Raw genomic sequence first — 6,993 nt, 5'->3', positions numbered from 1 at the left:
TTAAAAAAATATTAAATGTTAGCTGTCAAGAGTTGAGGGGCCCAATTACTATTTGTGGTCCATAGTTTTAGTAGTTGACTTGGTTAGGTTGTATTTCTGGTAGTCTTTGTTTAGGTGTTTTAAGTCATAGATTTCTTGTTTCTGAATTTATTTAAAGGCTGTTTCTGTTGTACACACAAAGCACAGGTGGTGCATGTGTGATGTTGTTATTGTTGTCAACATAGTTCAGTCAATAGAGCAGCAGTACAAAGTGCATATGATGTAGATCAAAGCTTCAAGAATAAGAGTAAAACAAGAGTCAGAAAACACTGTTCACGTGAACAGTACTTTTGGGTCAATACCTTCTATTTTAGTTTCCTATTTAGTCTACTTCAGTTAGTTTCTATTTTCTTATTGAACAACTTAGTCTTGTTAGTTTCTTATTTTGTTAGTTAAAGTAGTTTCTATTTTGTAACTTGTGTAAGTTTCCTTTTTGTGTTTAATTGTTAGTTTCTAATTTATTCTTATTTGGTTAGCAAGTTAGACACAGATCAGAAAGCCTTATTTCAGTCCATTAGTTTCCTTTCTTTGTTTTTTCTTTGTGCCCCAGTTTTGTAAGGCTATTTAAAGCTCAATGATCATAATGAAAAAAAAAAAAAAAAAAAGAGATTGAAGTTCATGAAATTGAGTGTTTGCTCATGGCTGAGATAGGTATTACCTTGAGGGGTGAGATACCCAAAACCTGAGGGGTGAGATGCCCATTCACTATTATTTTCTTCCCTTTTCAACCCTTCATCAATTTTCTTTATTTTCTTTTTTTCCTTTTATTTGTTTGCTGTGAGAGAGTGTTTGAGTGATCATTACATGCTTGTAAGGTTCAGAAATTCCATCAAAAGACTAGATGAAGGCATGTAGCTGATGTACTGCGGAACTTTCATCAAGTTTCGTAATTCATGTCAACAACATAACTCTCAATTCAACTATCTGAATTGGCTCATCTTTTGAGGGCTTGTTGACCCATGTAGGACCTTCATCTATTCTAAGTGTCGGCTTCATCTAAGCTACAATTTGTGAGATCTCATTTTTCTCCCTATTCAGCCATATTTTTCAGATCCTGCCTTGATGGAGAAGTATTAGGGGTAGGGAAGAATCCCTGAGGTGAACTCAGAGTTGTAGGGAAGAGGGAGAAATCACACAAAGAAAAGGGGGAAGAAGGAGGATCTCACACATTAACTCAATTCATCATTCTTCAAATCTGAGAAATTAGATTACATTAGTTCCTCTATATAAAGAGGGCTGACTAGCAATCATAACCTAACTAGGAGTTAGACTCCAAGTAGGATTAGACATTACATAATAGGGGTTGGACTCCATAGGACCAGACTAAAACTCCAACATGGAGTAGGTAACCAACTAGTCATTCACTAATAGGGAAACCTAAATTGATTAAAAACTGATATAAGAAAGGAAATAGACTCAAACCAAGACTCTAACTAAGCTAATGAATTAAATCCCGTTTTCCTACTTTCTATCCATATTTTAGGCCCATTACAAAGAAAAACCATGGGATCAAAGGCCCAACAAATATATAACCCAACCCAAGGCTTATTTGGAATAAAATAAGCCTATTAAGTGACTTATCTATATCAATTCCCCCGATGTTGAGAAAAACTCATCCACGAGTTTTGTAGAACGGGAGAATCAATACCAATCGATCAATATCTATCTTTGCCTATATGAAGTCACCATCAAAACCATGACGAATGTTATGATTTAAATTTTTCCACAAGTTGATCGTCAACTTCCAATGGTGCCATCTCATCTTTTACCGCTGGTGATTCATCTTCTGGTTTGTCTACCTATTGTTCAACGGCTGAGATTACATAGTTGAAGGTAGTGTGTGCTTGGGTTTTGATATTCGTGTAATGTCGTTGGATCTCATCGAGCTTCACTTGCATTAGTTGCATTTGTTGACAGATATCCAATAAACAATCTAGATCCATCGGTCAGGTTTGCTTGTTGGAATCACTATAAGGCAAGGAGTGAGTGGCAGAATGGTAAATAAATAGATGTTAAGGAGATGATGGCAGAACTATAAATATGGAGGTTTGATCTTTTTTTTGGGGGGGGGAATCGAAGGGAGGGAAAAAGGTAAGGTTTAGGGAATGGGAAAGGGAATAGGGAGAGAAAGGGAGTTGCGTGGGAGGTGGAAGGGTTACTATTGGAGGTGAAGGGAATTGTGTTTAAGTAGAGCAAGGAATCCTTCGGCTCTGATACCAATTTGATGGGGAAGCATTAGGGGTAGGGAAGAATCCCTGAGGTGAACTCAGAGTTGTAGGGAAGAGGGAGAAATCACACAAAGAAAAGGGGGAAGAAGGAGGATCTCACACACACAGCCCTAAGACTCTCAAACATTAACTCAATTCATCATTCTTCAAATCTGAGAAATTAGATTACAGTAGCTCCTTTATATAAAGAGGGAAGACTAGCATTCATAACCCAACTAGGAGTTAGACTCCAAGTAGGACTAGACATTACATAATAGGGGGTTGGACCCCAAATAGGACTCGACTAGAACTCTAACATGGAGTAGGTAACCAACTAGTCATTCACTACTAGGGAAACCTAAATTGACTAAAAACTGAAATAACAAAGGAAATAGGTTCAAAACAGGACTCTAACTAAGCTAATGAATTAAATCCCGTTTTCCTACTGTCTACCCATATTTTAGGCCCATTATAAAGAAAACCCATGGGATCAAAGGCCCAATGCATATATAACCCAACCCATGGCTTATTTGCCATAAAATAATCCCATTAAGTGACTTATCTACATCATGCCTGGGATTAGGTTCTTTGTGATTCTAGGCTTACATTAGTATAGGTAGTGTACGATGGTAGTGTGCAGTCACTTGATGATATGGTAGGGCTCAAAGGTGTGTAGAAGGTTGCATATGCACAAAATGGATGTGTTGGTAGTGGTTGTTTGGATTTTCCAAACAAAGTGTAGTAATTTTGGCCAGTTTATGTTTGGGGGCATTTCAGTCATTTGATATGGCATTTTCAGTAGTTGGTTTCTTCTAGAATTTTGTAGTGTGTTGTATTCTTTCCAACGCACCTGAAATTGTCTCGATCCAACCTCAATCGAGGGAGTTATGGTCATTGCAATATTTGAGAGCATTTTAGTCATTTCACATTGCTGAGTTTGGAGGTGGTTTGTTTTGGAGAATTGTAGTGCTCTGAGTTGTGAATCCAACACAACTTGTTTCGGCGCGATCCAAGGTCGTATGTAATAGTTACAACACTTTTCGTTTGATCACTCTAAGAAGTCAAAAAGGGGAGAACCTACTGTTTTTGTTTTTTTGTTAGGGGTATAGGAGCAAATAACTTTTCTCGAGGGTCTTTTGTGCAATTTGGAAGAGTCTTGGCCAATCCCGATTGAGTGGCTATGGAGTAGTCCATGTCATCAAGGGGCTTCAGAGGTTTTGTTTTTAGCAGAAGGGCCTCTTTGTAATTGCAAGAAGTAGATGTTGGTGCCGCATCAGCGGTCAGGAGCTCTCCACATCATCTATGATCCCTATCCTAGGGCTTAGAGCAAGATATGTAGAGCGGTAAAGATACCAACGGTTGAGTCTAGGTTGTTTGGGCGGACCAAGATCTGTAAGTTGTGAGGCACTCTAACGGCTCCGTGATCGAGTAGGTCGCACTACATCATACGCATCTCGCGATTCATTTTTTTGGCACTCTGATTGACATGTGAAATAGTGAGCAATCCAAAGCTGTCGGCCCATATATGTTCCCACTCATTTAAGTCGATCCGTAGGATCTTGAACACACCGTATTGTGCGACCAATCCGAAGACTAAATGTCTTTTGGCACGCCTGATTGCGTTAGTGCCACATGTCGTCATGGTTCCAATCAGATGGCCATCAGCGATCTAAGTGCCTGTCATCATCCAAAGTTCTCGATTGAACTCGTCATCTCGAAGTGCTGATTTGACGGCCCACATTCTTACCCAGATCCGGTGCTGCATAGGTGCGCCAAAGGGTCCTAGAGATTCCATTTTCTTCTTTTTGGTTGGCTCAACTTGCAGAGTCTATATCTCCTTCATTACATATCCGCTTTGGGTGTTGCCATCTTCCTTATTCAGCAAGCTCTACCTGTAAAGAGCAAGAAATAGAGATGAAGGTTCCTCCCTATGCCCGGGTTTGAAGGAAAACCTTTGTATAGGCTTATGTAATGGTAGTAAGTATTGAAAATCCTTCAACCACCACTATGAGCATTAATGAAGCTCCATTAAAGCTAGAAGAAGGTGTGGTGAGTTCAAATGAAGATCTGAGATAGTCTCTTTGCAAGAAAGAAGAAAGAGATCGAAATGCAGGTTTCATGCATTGATGCTTGCAAAACCGCATTCCATTGGATGTGTTTGTAAGTTGGGGCTTGCATGTATGAAGATGTGCCATTGTTGAACATCTTTGAGAGCTTCTTCAAGGGAGGAAAAAAGAAAGAAGAGGAAAAAAAAAGAGAGAAAAAGAAAAGAAGAGAGAGCGAGGAAGGAAGAAGAAAAAGGAGATCCTCCCCCACTGCCAGTGCATCTCCAAGAAGCTTCATAGTCACTCAGATTCTTCTCAGGATACCAGAATCAAGACAGACAAGGGTTATAAGCCTTCTCACCTTGTATGTGTTACAATGAATTTTTATGGGTATCTATATGTATGCTAGTTCTATGTTATACAACTGACAAATGCCTAGACAAAATGGGTTTCATTGCAATTGGTACTCTGTGTCTTTACACTTCATATTCACTGTAAACTGTTAAGCCAATGCTTGACATAATTGGGGGTGAAACCCTAGCCTGAGTATCATCTCAAGTTGAAGCAGGTGTCATAGCACCTGGATTACCAGTGTAATCACAAGCTAGTAGAGTATTGAGAAAAATATGAAACCCTAAAAGGGTATTGCTCCATGGAGTAGGCAATGAGCTGAACCACGTATATCCTGTGTATGTGTATCTGCTATTATTACAATTGTTGTGGATGCTTGCAGAGTGGGTTTGCACACTCCGGTAGAGCTGGCCACTTGGTGGTTGTGAGGTGGTGGGTAAGAAATGTATGTGTTTATGTTTGTGTATAGCCGATGCCAAATGTGATGACAGTGCAAGGGTTATGACTGTTGGTGTATGTGAAAAGCTGTGAATAACAGTTGGAATTCGGGTAGGCATATCAGCTCTTGGCAGCTTTGCACATAACAGCTCTGGGAAGCTGGGTGTTTTAGTAGTGCTGACAGTGAATGTCAACAAGTGCCTGAAATTTGGGGAGCACCAAAGGGAGTTCGTGATACAGTGACAGAAAAATTGGGAGAATTTTTATAGACCTTGATCATCCCTCTCTTAGTGTCAACCTGGGAACAACAAAGACATTCCCAATACACAGAATCAGGTCCGGGTCAATCTATATTGATTCTGATTCGAATCATCCCAGAATTGGTTGGAATTGACCAGCACAGAAAATTGGTCAGAATTGAAATTGGGCCAGTCAATTCTGATTTGAATTGGCAGATTCAAAATTAGATTTTTAAAACCAAGCATGGACCCCTCCCATTGGTTGGATGGCTGAATAGATTTTTTTTTTTAATTTATTTATTTATTTATTTATTTTTAAAAGATTTTACAGTCTGTTATCCAAGAATATATGGATCTCAGCTGCTCACAGGCCCGCAGAATATACTAATATATACGATGGCTAATAAAGGGTCTTATGATGAATGAAACAGATTCAGTTGAGTTTGCAGAATAAAAATTAAGAGAGAAACAGATCTGGTTTTATAACAGAATATGAGACTGAAGTTAAATTTCAGATCTGAAATCAGAAAGAATTAATACTGGAACAGAACTATAGGATTGATATCATTTTCAGATCTGGGAAATAGAATAGTGAGGTTCAGAAACAGATCAGATGTTTGATGTCTTATTCACAGAATGTAAAATAATAGGACTGACCTGTTACAGAAGAACTAGATAGCAGAATATTCTTCTTCAGTATCTGTGGCATTCAACAGAGGAGGAACATGGTATATCATACGTAGAGGGAGAAGGGAGAAATATGGGGATGTTTAAGAGCACAACAGAGTTACGGGAGAAAGTTCAAATTGTTGGAGGAAAAAAAGAGACGGCTGGACCTGCTAGGGAGGGAGAGGAGCTCTCACAGAAAACACTTACCCATCCCCCCCTACCCAGTCAACAGAAATAAACAACCTAACAGTCAACTACTAATACTAAAACAAAGGATCGCGACTACAAATTGGGCCTCTCAACTCTAGACAGCTAGCATTTAATATTGCTTAGAAGAAAGATTACGAGAATTCCCCTGACAAATAAACCCCAATCAAATAAAATCTGAATAAATACAATGATGGGCCTTGTTTGTACTCCCAAACCTGAGTCCAAAGGCTTGGGGAATGGACTAGTTTTGGGCTTTGATTTTCTAAAGCCTATCATGTTTGTCCTGCCATACCAAAGCCACTGCATTAATGGTGGAGTGTTGATGTTGATCTGTTACATACCTAAGCTCAATTAGTGATATAGATAACTGATTCTCTTCATACAAGGTGACAGTTTTTTTTCTTCTGATTTTGACATGTTTTGCTCTCTCTCTCTCTCTCTCTCTCTCTCTCTCTCCCAAACAGGGGCCTGTTGTCCCAACTAATTTTACTTACTAACCTCTTATGAATAAACTTCAGAAAGTCCAGATATCAATCCTCTAATATCTGTGTCTTGGGATTTTTCTTGTGTTCTTCCAATCATGGATTGAATTTAAAGTTCTGGGGAATTGGCATTCCATTTAGATATTATTGGATAGGGAAATGGAACATTGTAGCTATGCTAGGAGGTTCAATTACTGCTTTAAATGTAGACTTCAGAACTTGAATTTTGTTTGAAAGCAAGCTGAAAAAAAGTGTTGTAAAGTTTATTATTTAATTTGGTTTGATTTGCTTTTCAAATTTTTTTTTTTTTTTT

The sequence above is a fragment of the Macadamia integrifolia genome, unplaced genomic scaffold (genome assembly GCF_013358625.1).
Source record: "Macadamia integrifolia cultivar HAES 741 unplaced genomic scaffold, SCU_Mint_v3 scaffold1248, whole genome shotgun sequence".
In the NCBI taxonomy this organism is placed as follows: Eukaryota; Viridiplantae; Streptophyta; class Magnoliopsida; order Proteales; family Proteaceae; genus Macadamia; species Macadamia integrifolia.
This window is presented reverse-complemented; position numbering follows the sequence as displayed.